Consider the following 18920-nt stretch of genomic DNA (forward strand, 5'->3'; position numbering starts at 1 on the left):
GAGTGTATACAACAAAATGTAAATGTATGAGGTAAAAAAATTACCAAAGTGGTCAGAATAAATTTTTCAAAGAACTTTATCTTGAAGAAATCATTTCTCTTAGAATTTTAATCTAAATCTTTAACATTTTCAAATTAAAAATTACAATTTTTAAAAAATATTTCTTTTAGTTGTAGATGGACAAAATACCTTTATTTTATTTGTTTTAATTTTTATGTGGTACCTGGGATGGAACCAAGTGCCTTACTCATGCTAAGCAAGCACTCTACCACTGAGCCCTGACCCTGGCCCAAATTACAAATCTTAATCTGATTTTAACTATAGGGAGAGCACTTGCTAGACAGACTTTGCCTGTTTCCAAAAGTATTCAAATCTTGGTTTCAAACGTTATTCACTGACATTAATTTCCTACCACTATTATAACCAGATAAAATTTAAAATTTAGCATATCCCCAATTTCATTATCACACTAAATACACAAAATTTTCTCTTACTGTAATTGTAAGACTTTAAATATAATAACTATTTGAAACAGCTCTTCATAATTTGTGTGTGTGTGTGTCTGGGGACAAACAACTTTCAAATGAAAATTTTCAGATTGCAAAAGCTCCAAAGTTCAGAAACAGGGGTAAAATATAAATAATCTTAGAAAATGAGTGCAAAAAGATTTTAACTAATGGTAAAAAGGCATGTAATACATAATCTCAATGGTGGCTGGTTTACTGAACTACCAATCTACAAGATTCTTTCTTGTTAGAGGAGGTTTTAAACACTATTACAAAGTTGCAAGAAACAATAAGAATCATAGGAAACAAAATAAAACTTCCCTGCATATCACTGCCCTTCTGCTTTTTCCCCCTTTTTTTCTTTTGATATCTTCCCCTCAATGAGAAAGGAGGGCATCTACAGAAAGAGAAATACTACTAAAAGGTTGTTAGAAATGGCAGCGTTGCACTCTATAGATGCTGTGATTTGCTTTATGGCAAAAAGACATATATAACAGTCACCTGCAAATTATTCTTTCTATGAACTTTTTTTACTGGGCACTTAACAATGTACTAGTAGTCATGACTAGGTGCTAAATGATATAAAGAAGAATAAGACAAATCTGTGACACCCTTAAGGAGACTTGTATCACATGTATGAAACCATGAAGAGAAAATGCAGCTCAGACTTTAATAAATGAGCTTTTATTTATTAGGCTTTCTATATCACTAAATTTATTTTACAACCTTATCACATCCCTCAAAAATTAGAAACATTCCAAGTATCCATTCGCTGAGGGGAAAAAAATTTTTTTTCTATGTAAGTATAAGTCAACAATATCCAAATGTTTCACCAAAGTAATTATTTCCAGCAGACTTCTAGAGATCATTAAAAATTAATATTAGCTTTTCTATCTTGATCAAAATATAGTACTTCAAAAGTGAGGTGGACAGGCAAAGAGGAACATTAATATGCGAGACACAAAAGAAAACAAAAAATAAAATGGTAAACTCACACTTTGCTGTATCACTAATTACATTAAAAATTAATGAACGCCTTAATCCCAGCTACTTTGGAAGCTGAGGCAGAAGGATTGAAATTTAGAGCCAGCCTGGGCAATTTAGCAAGGCCCAATCTTAAAAGAAAAAAATTTTAAAGGCTGGGGGTATAGTTCAGTGATAAAACCCTTTGGGTTAAATCCCCAGAGCCAAAATAAATTAAATGAATAAATAAGGCTGGGGACGTGGCTCAATGGTAGAGCACCCATGAGTTCAATCCCCAGTAAACGCGCGCGCGCGCACACACACACACACACACACACACACACACAGATTCATGAAATAAATAAGCCAATTAAAAGGCAAAGACTAGGTTAAGGGTGTGGTTCAGTGGTAGAATGTTTGCCTAGCATAAGGCCTTGGGTTTGATTCACAATAATCAGGGAGGGTCAGGGTGAAGCACAGACTGTAATATTGGATAAATAAACCCAACTATATGTTGTCTATGAGACACAGACATAAACATACAGATAAAAATAATACGAATGGAAAAAAATATACCATGTAAACAATAAGCCTAAGAAGACCGGAATGTTTACATTAACATCAGACAAAGTAGATTTCAAGAGAAAATTTATATAGGAAATAAAGACTTATATATATAAAAGGGCAATTCAAGAGGAAGACACAGCAGTTGTAAATATGCATGTGTACTGAAATATCTATCCAATGTGACAAGAAAAGGAAAAAAAGTAAATGAATAGAAGGCATACGTATGGGAATAGAAGTTAAAATGTCCTCATTGAGGGCTGGGGTTGTGGCTTGGTGGCAGAGGACTTGCCTGCCTAGCATGTGTGAGGCACTGGGTTTGACTCTCAGCACCACATATAAATAAATAAAGAAAGAAAGAAAGAAAGAAAGACTGTTGACAACTAAAAGTAAATAAATAAAAATGTCCTTATTGAAAGAAGACATGTGGCAAAACCTAAGGAACCTTTAAAAAGCTACTAACATTAATAAATGAATGCAGCAAAGTTCCAAGATACGAGGTCAATTTACAAAATTCAACCATATCTCTATATACTATCTTTCAACAATTAAAAGGAAAAAAATTTTAAAATATTTTTTAGTTGTCAATGGATGTTTATTGACATTCTCAGCAGTGCTGAGAATCAAACCCAGTGCCTCACATATGCTAGGCAAGCACTCTACCACTGTGCCACAATCCCAGCCAGAAAAAAAAATTTTTGAAATTCCATTTATAATTTTTGTTTAAAGTATGAAAAATAACACTATTAAAAAATCAGGGCTGGGATTGTAGCTCAGCGGCAGAATGATTTCCTAGCACGAGAGGCTCTGGGTATGATCCTCAGCACCAAATAAAAATAAATAAGTGAAATAAAAGTTATTGTGTCCATCTACAACTAAAACAAAAATTTAAAAAATCAATTTAGCTGGGCATAGCAGCACATAACCTGTAGCTTTAGCAACTTGGGGGACTGAGGAAGGAGGATCTCAATTTCCAGGCCAGCCTCAGCAACTTAGTGAGATCTTTTCTCAAAATCAAAATTAAAAAGGGTTGGGAATGGAGCTCAGTGGTAACCCCTGGTTCCAATCCCCAATACTGCAAAAAATGAATAAAAATTTAAAAAATAAACTTAATGAAAGATATACAAGGTCTATACAATGATTACTGCAAAGAAAAGTTAGAAACAACCTAAACAGAGAAATACACCATATCCATAGATTTATGTTCATGGCTTCAAAAATTTAATATTTAAATGGTTTAATTCCCCCAAATGATTATTAGATTCAAAGCAATATAATCAAAATTCTGTAGGCTTTTAAAAGATATATAACAACTGATTTTAAAATTTATATAGAAATGCAAAAGGCAAAACAAAGTTGAAGGATTCCAAAACCTGTCATAAAGATACAGAAATCAAGATGGATGATATTGGTATAATGATAGACATACAAGTCAGTAAACAGAATAGAGAGTCCAAAAATAGACTCATACACATATGTCAATTCATTTTCAACAAATGGGTTAATGTAATTCATTGGGACAAAAGATATTTTTTTCAACCAGTGGTGCCAGACTAATGGGATGTCCATACAGGGGAAAAGGGAGTTATGACCCTTACCTTATTCTATACACAAAAATTGACCACAGACCTGAATGTAAGAGCTCAGACTATTAACCTTACAGAGGGAAAAAAATGGAGACAAATTTTGTGACTTTGGGTTAAGTAAAGATTTCTTAGCGAGGATCCAGACTAAGAACGACATTAAGAACTTTTGCTCTTCCAAAGAGACTAAGAAAATGAAAATGAAAAGGCAAACCACTAAATAGGAGATGATATTTAAAACACCTATTTGACAAAGACTTGTATCCAAAATAACTAACAATCTGATTATTAATGGGCAAAAAAGCCAGGCAGAGTGGCTCATACCTGTAATCCCAGCAGATCGAGAGGCTGATGCAGGAAAATTGTGAGTTCGATGCCAGCCTCAGCAACTTAGCAAGGCCCCAAGCAATTTAGCAAGACCCTATCTCTAGATAAAGTATAATAAAGGTTGGGAGGATGTGGTTTAGTGGTTAAACATCTGAGTTCAATCCCTAGTATCAAAAAAAAAAAAAAAAAGGCAAAATATTTGCATGCTTTATAAAAGAACATATACAGATACTCAATAAGCACATAAAAAGAAACTCAACATCACTAGTCGGAGAAATACAAATTAAAACCACAGTAAGATTCCACTGTACACCCACTAGAAGGCTAAAGTTGACTGTCATCTAGCACTAACCATACTAGATTGTAATTATAGTCATGTTTCTCTAACAAAATACAAGAGTTCATGGAGGAAAAAAAATAGTGAAAATAATATGTACTACTGAGGATATGAGAACATTTGAACTCTTTTTTTTTTTTTTAATTTTTAATATTTATTTATTTTTTTAGTTCTTGGCGGACACAACATCTTTGTTTGTATGTGGTGCTGAGGATCGAACCCGGGCTGCACGCATGACAGGCAAGCGCGCTACCGCTTGAGCCACATCCCCAGCCCCCATTTGAACTCTTATACACTGCTGATGGAAATGTAAACCATACAGATATTTTAGAAAGCAGTATGACAATCTTATGAAGGTAAGCATATATGTGCCATGTGACCTAGCAACTCTATTTCCAAAAGCAATGAAAATATATATCCAGTAAAGACACAAATGTTCAAAGTAGCAATGATTCACAAAACCTATCACACTTCAGATGCCCATCAAGTAATGAATGGATAAACAAATTGCAATACATCTGTGTTACAGAATGCAGCTCAATAATACAAACAAATGAAACTTTAATTAAAAACAACTCTGAAGCCAGGCATGGTGGCACATGCCTGTAATTCTGGCAACTTGGAAGGCTGAGGCAGGAAGATCACAAATTCAAGGTCAGACTCAACAACTTACTGAGGGCCTAAGCAATTTTTTTTTTTTTTTTAGTTGTAGACGGACACAATATCTTTATTTTATTTATTTATTTTTATGTGGTGCTGAGGATCAAACCCAGTGCCTCACGCATGCGAGGCAAGTGCTCTACCACAAAGCTACAACCCCAAGCCTGAGGGCATAAGCAATTTAGCAAAACTGTCTCAAAATAAAAAATAAAAAGGGTTGGGAATGTTGCTTAGTGGTTAAGCACCCCTAGGTTCAATCCCCAGTAATAATAACAACAATACAACAAAACATAAAAATATGGATGAGGACCGGGGATATAGCTCAGTTGGTAGTGTACTTGCCCAGGATGTGCAAGACTCTGGGTTCAATCCCAGCACTGAGAAAAAAAAAAAAAAAAAAGAAGAAGAAGAAGAAAGAAGAAAGAAGAAGAAGAAGAAGAAAAGAAAACCCTCAAGACATTATGCTAAGTAAAAGAAGCCAAACCCAAAAAAAGACTGGTACTATATGATTCCATTTATTTGAAAAGACAAATAAGTGTCTAGAAAAGACAAAACTATAGTGACAGAAAGTAGATTAGTGGTTACCTGGGGCTGCCAATGGGAAAGGAGATAAGCTGCAAAAAGGAGTGTGAGGAAACTTTCTAGGGTGGGAGACTCATTCTATATCTTGATTGTGATGGTGCTTCCACACTTGTATATAATTACCAAAATTAGTCAATCTGTACACTTACAATGGATGATTTTACTATGTGTAAATAAAATGTTAATTTAAAAACAAAATCAGAAAACAAAAAAAAATAATAATAATACTTTGCCACACCAATAGTCACATATTTGTACCACATCTTCCACAAGTATAAGATAAACATTTTTAAGAAAGGTACTAGCATAAAATACAGGCATTGAGTACATTGAAAATGGACACTGAGTAAAATTGAAAACATGAGCCATGAGTTATTAATTTTTTCATAGACATGGCAAAAATTATTCTAATAATGAAAGGTGTTAATTAGTACATTTCTGCAGAGTAATTTGGCATTGTATACCTAAGTCCTTAAAACACAAGTGAGCTTTTTTTCTTTTTCTTTTTTGTGGTGTTAGGGGATTGAACCTACAGCCTTGTGCATGTTGGGTAAGCACTCTACCAACTGAGCTATATCCCCAGCCCATGAGTGGACTTTTTGACCTAGTAATTTTACTTCTGGGACTTTTTACAACAGAATCAAATTAAATAAGACTATATACAAGAATGGTATTGGAAAGTTTTCATAATTGTGAAAAAATAGTTGGGGGAAAAAAACTTGTATGTCCAAAGTAGGTGACTTAATTAATCCAATTAAAATGATGTGGTCAATAATATACATGTGTTCTTACTGAGGAATAAAGATGTACTCAATGTCCATTTTCTTCCCCTTTCTTATATTTTATGTTCATACCTTTCATAAAAATGTTTACCTTAAACTGGTGGGAGATGTGGTACAAAAATGTGACTAATAATTACATGTCAGATTTCTAATATTAGAAGGAAAATAATTCATCATTTCTGTGTTCTTTGGCCCCATCTTGGGCATATAAGGTTATATTTTCTGCTTAATTCTTATGACGATTAATTTTTTTTAAAAAAAGGCTTCTGACTTTACTCAGTGTTATTATAAAAGATATGACATGAGCAACTATTTAATTTCAAGGGAACTATGACCCCAAAACTGAATTAGTTATTTTAATAATTTACTTACAGTTTGCCCTGTGGCAGATAAAGGAGTAAAAAAAGACTTGTGTGCATACTTTTTAGGTTTGTTATCTGAGCTGTATAGTTCCTTTATCTAAGAAAGGAAAATGTCACAGTGCTGGATCCAGTCATTTCTAGTTCTAAGGAAGATTAATCTACTAAAAAATCAGTCAATACCTTCAAAAATTATAGAACTGGCCAAGTACCAAGAAACAGATTTCCGTCAACTAGTATGTGGTATACCTTGTAAAACATTACTTAAAAAAAGGAATAGAATCCTTATTAAAGCCTGATTTTAAACACATGGAATATTCACTGTAACATAAAATGAAAATTCAATCTGTGAAGGAGACTAAAAAGACAAGAATCACAAGTAAAAAGAGATATATCCTCAACAGTTTCCCAGCTGCTAAGATTTGAAGTCTAGTATGTTATTGAAGATATTGAAATGAATGAGTATTTGTCATTACATCCATATCAGCATCAGATATGGTGCCTAATACTCTCACAACTATAGAAAATTTCAAACAGAAAAAAGCAATATTATACTACAAGCTATTCAAAGTAAAAATTATAATGCCTGTTTTAAAATAATGCTTTCCAATACCAATAAGTTCTGGTAGTTACATCAAATAAAGATAATTCATTTTTAAAACTGAAATACAACTTGGGTTTAATCTAACAAATAGTAACATCTAACTAATTCTCCCTGCAACTTAGCATGATTTAATTCAGAGGAAATATGTGAAATGTATGTAAGTTTCTATGTAGATAGAAAAAAAATTAATTGAGTTTTACTTATTTAAGGATAAACTGAAAAAAACCAAGTACACACACAAAATGAAATTAATTTATTGAACTTTCTTAATAGAAGAAATAATTACATTTAGGAGCATGGCAAATGATAACAGTATAATTTTTAAATTTGCATAACCAAAATGTAAATATTCTGCTATCTGAATGGTTTTTTTTTTTTTGTGCAGCTGCCTTCAGATATTAGAAAATAAAAATAACCTGTATGTTGGTGCCTCATTTTTAAAAAGAATTATATCCCAAACCAAACTGAAATATAGGTAATTAGCTCAAGCAAAGTTCCACTAAACTTAAGAAGAACTTAATTCTGGCTAGAAATAGTGGAAATGGAATGTGGTACTGTAACATACATTAGACAACACAAAGTGTGAAAACAAGGAAAAATATCCATCCTATCACATCCTATCCATCCACAGTGTCCTGCTATTCTACAAACCAGCTGCCCAGAGAAGGATGTGCCTTTTATTTTCTAACAGAAAGGAAATGTTCTTTATCTGTCAATTGTAAAGGATTTCCTAAAACTGTTTCCTAAAACTGTTTCCCGACACTGTTGATTTGTAAAAGTAGATTTTTAATTCCTCATTTCTTATTTATTTATTTTTTATATTGGGGATTGAACCTAGGGGCATTCAACCCCTAAGCAACATCCCCAGTCATTTTTATATTTTGAGACAGGATCCCCCTAAACTGTTTAGGGCCCTGCTTAATTGCTAAGTCTGGTCTCAAACTTATGATCATCTTCCCTCAGACTCCCAAGCACAGAGAAAAAGAGGAATTTTGAAATATCTTCATTTTCCTCAACAAAGAAGTGAAGAATAGCCAGGTATGATGGCGCACTTCTTTGTTGAGGAAAACGAAGATGTTTCAAAATTCCTCTTTTTCTCTGTGCTGTTTGCAAGTGGGTGTTGGAGTGGGGAAAGAGAGAAACGTCTCCAAGATCTACCTGGGTTTTTGATTGACTTTTATAAATGGTCCATTAAATGTTCCTCCTCTGATGCCCAGGTGTCAGGATTCCAGTATTAAGGCTCCTATAACCCCAGTCCAAATGCAAATAGTTGACAGATATTTTTCCTCCTTTAATACTCCTTTGATTATATTTAGGTCTAGAAATCTAAGGCTATACTGAAGGAGGATTAAAAATATTTAAAAACTTTTAATTTTGGATTTTTTTGGGGGGGGGGATACCAGGGATTGAACTCAGGGACACTTGACCACTGAGCCACATCCCCAGCCCTATTTTGTATTTTATTTGGAGGCAGGGTCTCACTGAGTTCCTTAGCGCCTTGCTTTTGCTCAGGCTGACTTTGAATATGTGATCCTCCTGCCTCAGCCTCCTGAGCCACTGGGATTACAGGCATGTACTACCATGCCTGCAAAATTTTTAATTTTCAAAAATTTAAATCTATACCCATCAAGTTGCAATAACAGTTCTGTAAAGGTTTGGTCACCCTACATTTTCTCAGCTTAATTATGGTAAACTAAGCTAAAAGGATCAAGGACTCACACATTGTCATCCTCTTCAAATATTAATTCATATTTTTATTATGAAGTTCAGAATGCAATTTAAACTAGATCCGTCTGAAATCAGTTAGGTAGTTGGCATTCTTTCTCACCTTTTTCAAAATAACTATGTCCTTGACCTATAAAAGAATGTCCATACTGACAATTTCTTGAATGTCACTATTTGATAAGGCATCATCATGAATGTATAGTTATACCTCATTTATGAGAGTAGATTCTTACATCAGGAAGTGAAACCTGGATGAAGAAATGCATAGGAAATTTTGGAATAGTTTAATTCTCCACTCTGCTTTTATGATTTTAAGATAAGTGTTATAGTTAAAACACACAACCAAGATAAAAGGACAGAAACATACTTGGAAGAAGATGACTTTTCTATTTGAGCCAGCTATTTTAGAAAAATCCTAGAATACTTACAGTGAGTGTCAGAATACCATCTGGCTGTACCATTGACGTAATTTTTTAACTGTAACTTTAAAGACTGATGCAGATTTTCCTTTGTAAAATCAGACACCTTAAAAGTTATACCAGAGCTATGCTAGCTGGGGAGTGGGGAATGCCCTAACAGAATAATCACTTCAACTCTATATTTTAATTGTAGACATTTGAAATAATAAAATACTCTACATCTTGATCAAGAAATGAATTTTGCTAGCCTTAAAATAAAGTCCTGAAGGGCTGGGGATGTGGCTCAAGCGGTAGCGTGTTCGCCTGGCATGTGTGCGGCCCGGGTTCGATCCTCAGCACCACATACCAACAAAGATGTTGTGTTCGCCGAGAACTAAAAAAAAATAAATAAATATTAAAAAAAAAAAAAAAAATAAAGTCCTGAAGATTAAAGTGTACAATTAACACTATAATACCGAATAGTAGGATCCGTGCCTCTACAAGTAAGATTTGGACAGAGAGATGCATCTTTTCCCATGACCCCTACATTTCCTCTGCAACTATTTAAGTTTTAGTCTAAAAATTAAGAAGGAAAAAGGGGGAAAAAAAGGAAAGAAATACTAATCTGTCACATACAGAAGCTGTTAATCAGAAATAGGAACAGAATGAATCTGGTAGCACTGTAGAATTTTCAGCAAACTCTTCCCTAGGGTCCCAGATGACTGTCCAAGGTGAGTAGCCTGACAGTTTGTAGGGTACTGCACTATTCAGGGGAAAATGTGGAGATAAAACGGGATCAGGACAGGGAGACAGCAACAGTAGTATGGTATAACATTTGCTAGGACCACATATAACCCATAGTCTCTTCTGCCATGAAGAGACCCTTTCCTGGCACTTACAATAACAATTTCCACTTGAGGTGGCTATTATTTGTGTTTTCCCAGTCAATGTTCTCTCCCATGTTATTCTGCTGGCAAACAGACCACACACACCCCAACAGACTAGAAATTTGAGGCTGGGAGAAGTCCTCTTTACTCTTTGGTTAAAGAGCTGAAAGGATGACGAACAGGGGCTGCCCTCTGGTATATGGAAAAAAATAATTCAAAAACATAAACACAATTTTCAGAGAAAAGAAAGGGAAAGATTCACAATATTCAAGACTTGCATTTTAAATATGTCTAAAGCCAGTTCTACTTTTACCTGTCTTGAATGATAACAAATCCTCTTTTGTCAAAGTTTCAGTTGATTTTATAGTCCAAGAATCCTGACTTTTACGCCTACCTTTACTAGATGCACATTTTCACCTGAACTTTTTGTATTCCTTCCCCTCCTGTTACAAATGATAAACAATGTAATTTTCCTCTCTAGCAAACAAACCCTTAGGAGATGGCACTATTTAAAAGAATCCTTTTCAGGCATTTAATATGATGACTACTGACCTTATATTATATATTACCATGGATGAAAATCAGTAGCTCCTTTGTCAACAACTCTTTCCCAATATTATGTCCCTTTCGGTTTACAAGCCTTGGACTCATTCAACAAAAGGCAAGTGGCTATGGTTGGGTTAATAATGCACTTATAAACATATCATTTGAGCATTTCAAAGGCTCAAGAGAGACAGAAAGGTAGCCTTATTGAAATGTGTTCTCGTTTTTAGGTTCCTAGGACAGAAATAATCAGACATCAACTCAAAACTCTTTGGGTATTTTCGTTTTGTTTTAGGGGTGCTTTTACTTAGATATTTGAACACAGAATCCAATCATTCCCTTCCTAAACCTTAGAAAGTCCTGAAAAACTACAGCCTTTTCAGAGAGCTTAATTTTACCTCATATGAATAAAAACTAGTCATTTTATTTATTCAGAAGTTACTGTCATCTGATGAGAATATAACTCTCCTGGCAATCTTATTCCAGTAAAAATATTATGCCTCTTTCTATTACCCTTATAATTAAAAAACAGTCTTTTTTTTTTTTTTGCTATCTTTCTTGTCATTCTTTTTTTAGAGATGTTGGATTGAAACTTTAATGTGTTATAATGCGGATCATATCCTGTCTTAGGTAGTCTGACAATAGAATAAGGCCTGACAAAATGTTCATCAATTATTAACACTAGTAGAAACCATTAAAGAGTCCAGTACAACACCAATACATTAGCTGAACAAATGAAATACATGAATAGTAAGGATCTTTGTTGTGCAATTTTCATACAAAGGATTGTCACCTTCATTTTTCAAACCAGAAAACCAATGTATAGAGAAGTTAGCAAATTTGCCCTGGGTAAATTGAGAATAAGTAAGATTGTATTTAAGTCTGTTGGACCCTACAGTATATGTTCTTTATACTATATACCAGGCTTCTCTCACAACTGTGAAATTCTGTGAAGCAGCAATTACAAAGCTTTTCCTCCATACTTTTCAAAGACCCTTGTGACCATAATTACGTTACGTAGAATTATTTTAATTACAAATTGCACATCTTGATATATCTATGGAGTAAGTTGAGGGGAATACGCAATGAGGACATGGAGGGGGAGTTAATGGGGACCGCCCACTAAAGCTCTACTTTGGGAAATGCTATTATATATAGATCAGCCTACTTTAGGAGCACTCAATTTTGGTTTCATTAAGTATGTATGTACTTGAAGAGCTAGAACTATATTTTAAAAAAAAGAACCATTGTATATTTTTTTCTAGCTTCTTGTCACAAGAATATTTCAAAGAAATCAAAGCCTTTTGTTTCATTAATATATGTCTCCTCCTCCCTCCAACTCCCCTCGTGGACAGTTACTATTCATTAGTTAAGAGAGAGCATTTCTCAGAAATCTGGTTTAGGAAAAACTTTTAAAATATAACAACAACAACAACAACAAAAAAGCCATTTCATTTCTTTAGCTGTTTGTACTGAGGGAAGGGGATACAGAGTGCTCTGTTTCACTATTATCCCCCCACAACCACTTCTTATACAATAGGTATTTGCTGAATGGGAGGACTTTATTAACTTAAACCTGGTTTGAAAACAAGTTTTATAAAATACAATTGACTTTCATTTGAGGATGGAATAGCCTAAATTAAGGTAAAGAAAAATCTTACAATACTGTTCTAAAATATTTATGTTGTTAGCGGGAACAAGAAAATTCCCAAACTATGGCTTCCTAAAAGAAAAACAAATATTATCAAAATGGAAGAATTATCATATCAAATAAATGTTCCAGATCTATTTGTGTTTATTGTAAAGAAATGTGTGCATCCACAAATTTTCTGAAACTGCTAATATATTAAATGATTGTGGGAGGCCAACCTCCCACGTGATTTGAGTTACCTCCCTGGCTGGGTGAGAAGAGCTTAGGCAACAGCTGTGTCAGAGCTTTCCCCACCCTTCTCCAGGTCCCAGGGCTTGTCTGTGCAGAGGCGAGTCTGGCCACTACCCCGAGACCCAATCATCGCCCCTGACCTTGGGACGCTGCTCCCCGTGTTCTCTCTCTCTAGCTTCTTCAGTTAACCTTGCTACCAAAATAGGTGGCTGAGGCTGGAGCTAGGAGAAACCATCCTGGAGCGGTTTAAAGGTAATTAGAGTCTTGTCTCTTTAATTTAAAACTCCCTAGCGGTTTCTCACTACTGGGACCTTCTTTCATCAAGCCCGCGCGGGTCACGGGCTAAAAATGATCTAACATTCAATGACCTAAGTTCTTTTTGGAAGACAAACAAAAATAATGAATAGGGTTTCNAAAGTATGAAAAATAAAACTATTAAAAAATCAGATGACAGCATAACAAAGTCTTTTTATTTTGGAAGATGTAGGATAAGTGCATTATGAAAAAGAAAGGGACATTATCTCAATATAATCTGCTTTACTTGGATTAAATGCCATGAAATCTACAATATGTCTTCTGGGATACTTCAAAGTAAAATTAATTAGGGTCTCTAACAGGAAAGAGAATGGCCCCCACAGATCTGACAATTTCACTGGAATCTCATAGAGTATAGTAGTTCCCCTTTATCTGTGGTTTCACTTTCCTAGGTTTCAGTCAACCACAATGAACTATAGTCTGAAAACATTAAGTAGAGTGCTCATTTTGGGAGCACATATACTAAAATTGGAATGATACAGAGAAGATTAGCATGTGAATGCCCCATGTGCAGGGGCCACTCACAAATTTATGAAGGGTTTCATTTGAGAAAAAAAATAAGTAGAGAATTCCAATAACCAATTCATAAGTTTTTTAATTGTGTGCCATTCTGAGTAGCAAAATGAAATCTCAGGCCTTCCCACTCCATCCCTTCTGGGATGTAATTTATCCCTTCATTCAGCAAATCCATGCTTATATATGACCTTCCCGGTAATCAATCTGTAGTCAACTATCAAGATATCATAGTGCTGTTGTTCAAGGAGCCCTTATTTTACTTAATAAAGGTCCCCAAAGCACAAAAGTAGTGATGCAAAGGCAACACCAGGTATAAAAAGTATCGAACAGACCACTTCTTGTATAACATGGCAATACCACAAGGCATACAGTGGGAAAAAATAGTGTGTATAGGGTTTAGTATTATCCATAGTTTCAAGCATCCACTGAGGGTCTTGGGAACATATCCCCCAAGGATGGGAGGGGGGACCACTGTATGATAAAAATCATGACACTACTTTTTTAAGGAAATAGGTCTTACAAGTATGGGAATAATTTTACTTAGTAGATTATCAAAATGTAACTAACTATGTGGATAAGATTTATGTGGGAGAGATTATTTTATAGCTAATAAAAGGAAGTAATTAAAATTATAAGAATTATACTAATCTTTTTATAAATCAGTGAAACACATACATATCTCTATGTAAAATATATTTTAGACACTGTAAGCATAGACATTTCCCAGATAAAATGCTTGCCGCATCTGTTTCATATAATTTCATAAGAAATTAATTCTACAGGTATTATCTAAAGATTGCATTTCTCTGAATCTCTCCCTTCCCAGAATTAACCATTATCCTGGCTCTGGTGTGTATCCTTGGTAATCCCCATTGTTTAAATTTTTGATACAAATGACAGTGTCTATAAAAACATCTAATTGTTTTGTGTTTAAAAATTTTACATAAGTGGTATTGAACTGGCCAAGGCTTTCACATACAACTTGTTTTCTCGGATATTAGCCTTCTTTTTGTTTTTGTTTTGTTTTGCTTTGCAGTACTGGGGACTGATCCCAAGGGCAAATCACATAGTTGATAAAGTATCTGTATTCAGAATTCTGAAAAAAAAAAAAAAAATCTTAAAAGTTCAATAGAAAAGGGCTGGGGTTGTGGCTCAGTGGCAGTGTTTGCCTTGCATATGTGAGACACTGGGTTTGATCCTCAGCACTACATAAAAATAAATAAACAAAACAAAGATATTGTACCCATGAAAAAAAGTTCAATTAAAAAACAACAACAACAACAATTTTTTTCTAAGTAGGGAGAAGACCTGAACAGACATTTCATATAGAGATGGCAAACCACTAGTTATAAGCAAAATGCAAATTAAAATATAGTAAGATACCATTACACATGTATTTAAATGTCCAAAATGCACAAGAGTAACCCTACTAAGAATTGAAAGGAGGAAGTAGAATTTCGATAGTTGGTGTACAGTGATAAAACCACTTTAGAAAAGTTTTACTTAAATTATACATGTACCTACCTACCATATTATCCACTTGCTTCACTCCTATGTGAAATGAAAGCAAATGTCCATGTAAACACTTAGACATGATTCTGGAAAGCAGTTTTATTTGTAATAGCCCCAAACTAGAAATAACTCAAATATCTATCTACAGGTGAATGAATAAAAACAAAAAACATTATGAGATAGCCCTATAATAGACTATTGCTAAGAAATAAAAAAGAATGAAGTGTTGATTCAAGCAACAAACAACATGAATTTCAATCTCAATACAAGAAACCAGATGATAGAGGTCATTCCATTTACATAAATTTCTAAAAAATACAAATTAATCTATAGCCACAAAAACGCCTGGAGATGGGCATGACACAGGAAGAAACAGAAAGAAAAGATTAAAAAAGGATAGGAGATAACCATATTTATGTAGGTTTGTCTCTGTGTCTTCTCTTTTTTTTAATATTTATTTTTTAGTTGTAGTTAGACACAATACCTTTATTTAATTAATTAATTTATTTTTATGTGGTGCTGAGGATTGAACCCAGGGCCTTACACATATTAGGCAAGTGCTCTACCGCTGAGCCATAACCCCAGACCTCTGTCTTCAATTCTGTACCACTGGTCTACATGTCTGTTTTGATACCAATAATATGCCATTTTTGTTACTATGGCTCTGTAGTATAGTTTAAGGTCTGGTATTGTGATGCCCCCTGCTTCATTCTTCTTGCTAAGGTTTGCTTTGGCTATTCTGGGTCTCTTTTATTTTTGGAAATGAATTTCATGATTACTTTTCTATTTCTATGAGAATGATGTTGGGATTTTAATTGGTATCGCATTGAATCTGTGTAGTGCTTTTGGTAGTATGGCCATTTTGACAATATTAATTCTGCATATCCAAGAATATGGGAGATCTTTCCATCTTCTAAGGTCTTCTTCAGTTTCTTTCTTTAGTGTTCTGTAGTTTTCCTCAAAAAGGTCTTTTACCTCTATGTTAAATAGAAGTGGTGAAAGAGGGCATCCCTATCTTGTTCCAGTTTTTAGAGAAATGCTTCCAATTTTTCTCCATTTAGAATGATATTGGCCTTGGGTTTAGCATAAATAGCTTTTATGATGTTGAGGTATGTTCCTACTATCCGTAGATTTTCTAGTGTTTTGAACATGAAAGGGTGCTATATTTTGTCAAATGCTTTCTCTGCATCCATTGATATAATCATATGATTCTTATCTTTGAGTCTACTGATGTGGTGAATTGTGTTTATTAATTTTCATATGTTGAACCAACCTTGCATCCCTGGGATGAACCCAACTTGATCATGGTGCACTATCTTTTTAATGTGATTTGTCAGAATTTTATTGAGAATTTTTGCATTTATGTTCATCAAGGATATTGGTCTGAAGTTTTCTTTCCTTGATGAGTCTTGGCGCCCAAAACCCACATGAGAAAAGATAAGTCTATTCAACAGATGGTGCTGGGAAAATTGGAAATCTATATGTAGCAAAATGAAATTAAACCCCTATCTCACCATGCACAAAACTCAATTCAAAGTGGATCAAGGACCTAGAAGAATTAGACCAGAGATCCTATGCCTAAAAGAAGAAAAAAGCAGGCCCAAATCTTCATCATGTCAGATTAGGCCCCAATTTCCTTAAAAAGACTACTAAAGTGCAAGAAATAAAATTAAGAATCAATAAATGGGATGAATTTAAACTAAAAAGCTTCTTCTCAGCAAAAAGAAACAATCAATGAGGTGAAGAGAGACCCTACAGTATGGGGGCCAATTTTTACCACACGCACATCAGATAGAACGCTAATCTCCAGAATGTACAAAGAACTAAAAAAACTTTGCACTGAAAAAAACAAACAACCCAATCAATAATTGGGCTAAGGAACTGAATAGGCACTTCTCAGAAGAAGATATACAACTGATTAACAAATATATGAAAAAAAAATGCTCAACATCTCTAGTAATTAGAGAAATGCAAATCAAAACTACTCTATATTTCATCTCACTTCAGTCAGAATGGCAGATATCAAGAATACAAGAAACAAGTGTTGGCAAGGATGTGGGGGGAAAGGCACACATGTACATTGCTGGTAGGAATGCAAATTGGTACAATCGATCTGGAAAGTAGAATGGAGATTCCATAAAAAACTTGGAATGGAATCACCTTTTGACCCAACTATCCCAGTCCTTGGTCTATACCAAAAGGACTTAAAAAGAGCATACTACAGTGACATAGCCATCACAATTCACAAAAGCCAAACTGTGGAATCAACCTAGATGCCCTTCAATAGATGAATAGATAAAGAAACTGGGGTATACATACACAATGGAATATTACTCAGCAATAAAAGAGAATGAAATTATGGCGTTTATAGGAAATTGGATGGAATTGGAGAATATCATGCTAAGTGAAGTAAAGCCAATCCCAAAAAAACACTTTTCTCTGATAAGTGGGTGCTAATCTATAATGGGGAGGGGACATGGGATGAGTGGAATAAGTTTGGATTTGGCAAAGGGGAGGAGAGATGGGGAAGGGGCATGGGGACAGGAATGATGGTGGAATGAGATGGACATCATTACCCTAGGTACATGTATGATTGCACAAATGGTGTGACCCCACTTTATGTACAACCAGAGAAGTGAAAAATTGTGCTCTATTTGTGTACAATGAATCGAAGAGCATTCTGCTGTCGTGTATAACTGATTAGAACAAATAAATTAAAATATTTTTTAAAGAACAGCAGAATTTTTTATTTTTTTCTTAGTTGTTGATAATTATTTTATTTATTTATACATGGTGCTGAGAGTCAAACCCAATGCCTCACACATGCCAGGCAAGTGCGCTACCGCTGAGCCACAATCCCAGCCCAGATAGGAGAATTTTTGTGGTAATGAATATGTTAGACATTTTGCTAAAGGGTTCATGTGTATATACATATATATCAAACTTATCAAACTGTACAATTTTAATATGTACAGTCTATTATTAAGTATACTTCAATAAACCTATTAATAAATTTTCCCCCTATACCAGGGATTGAACCCAGGTTCACTTAGAACTGAGCCACATCCTAGCCATTTTTAAATATTTTATCTAGAGACAGGGTCTCACTGGGTTGCTCAGTGCCTCACTAAGTTGCTGAAGCCTTCTTTGAACTCGAGATCCTCTTGCTTCAGCCTCCCAAGCTGCTGGGATTATAGGCATGTGCCAGTGTACCTGGCTTATCTAAATAATCTTCACCTGTTTTCATTAATCACATTGATAGTTTTGGTATTCTGAATGTTGTATAAGCACTGTGGGAAGAAACAAATGAGTACTTGTGTGAAGTTCTATTATTTCTAGAGCCGTTGAAAATTAGGATTCCCAATATGTGAGAAAGGACATACACATGTATAAGATCAGAATTTTAATAATTAACTTGAATTTAAAATACTCCTACCATAAATATATCTTTAAAAATATCTATTCATACCAAAGTTCACATGTATAATAGAGGATGGGGAATCCATCTCGAATGATGTACAAGTCTGAGACCTTGGAAAACGTGAGGAAAGAGGCAAACAAATCTCTCCCCCAAATTCACAATCCCCCAACAAAGGAACCCACAAATGTGGAAGTGAATGAAATTCAAGAGAAAGACTAAAAAACTGATTATTAAGATGTTCAATGAACTGGAGTTCTGGCTCAGTGGTAGAGTGTTTGCCTGGCACATATGACGCAGTGGGTTCGAATCTCAGAACCACATAAAAATAAATAAATAATATAAAGGTATTGTATTCCACCTACAACAACAAAGATGTTCAGTGAACTGAAAGAAGATCTAAGGAACAAATTAAAAGAGCAAATACAGGAGGTAAAACACCATTTCAAAATACATA

At 34.5% G+C, this 18920-nt stretch overlaps 1 protein-coding gene and 1 pseudogene across 3 annotated transcripts in view; one reads left to right on the plus strand and one right to left on the minus strand.

The window, feature by feature from the left end:
- Nlk (nemo like kinase) overlaps positions 1-18920 on the minus strand; it is a 151654-nt gene that overhangs the window by 80566 nt on the left and 52168 nt on the right. The window lies entirely within an intron of this gene.
- Positions 13456-13568, plus strand: LOC125613749 (annotated as a pseudogene).

Source organism: Marmota marmota, unplaced genomic scaffold (assembly GCF_001458135.2).
Source record: "Marmota marmota marmota unplaced genomic scaffold, marMar, whole genome shotgun sequence".
NCBI classification, from domain to species: Eukaryota; Metazoa; Chordata; class Mammalia; order Rodentia; family Sciuridae; genus Marmota; species Marmota marmota.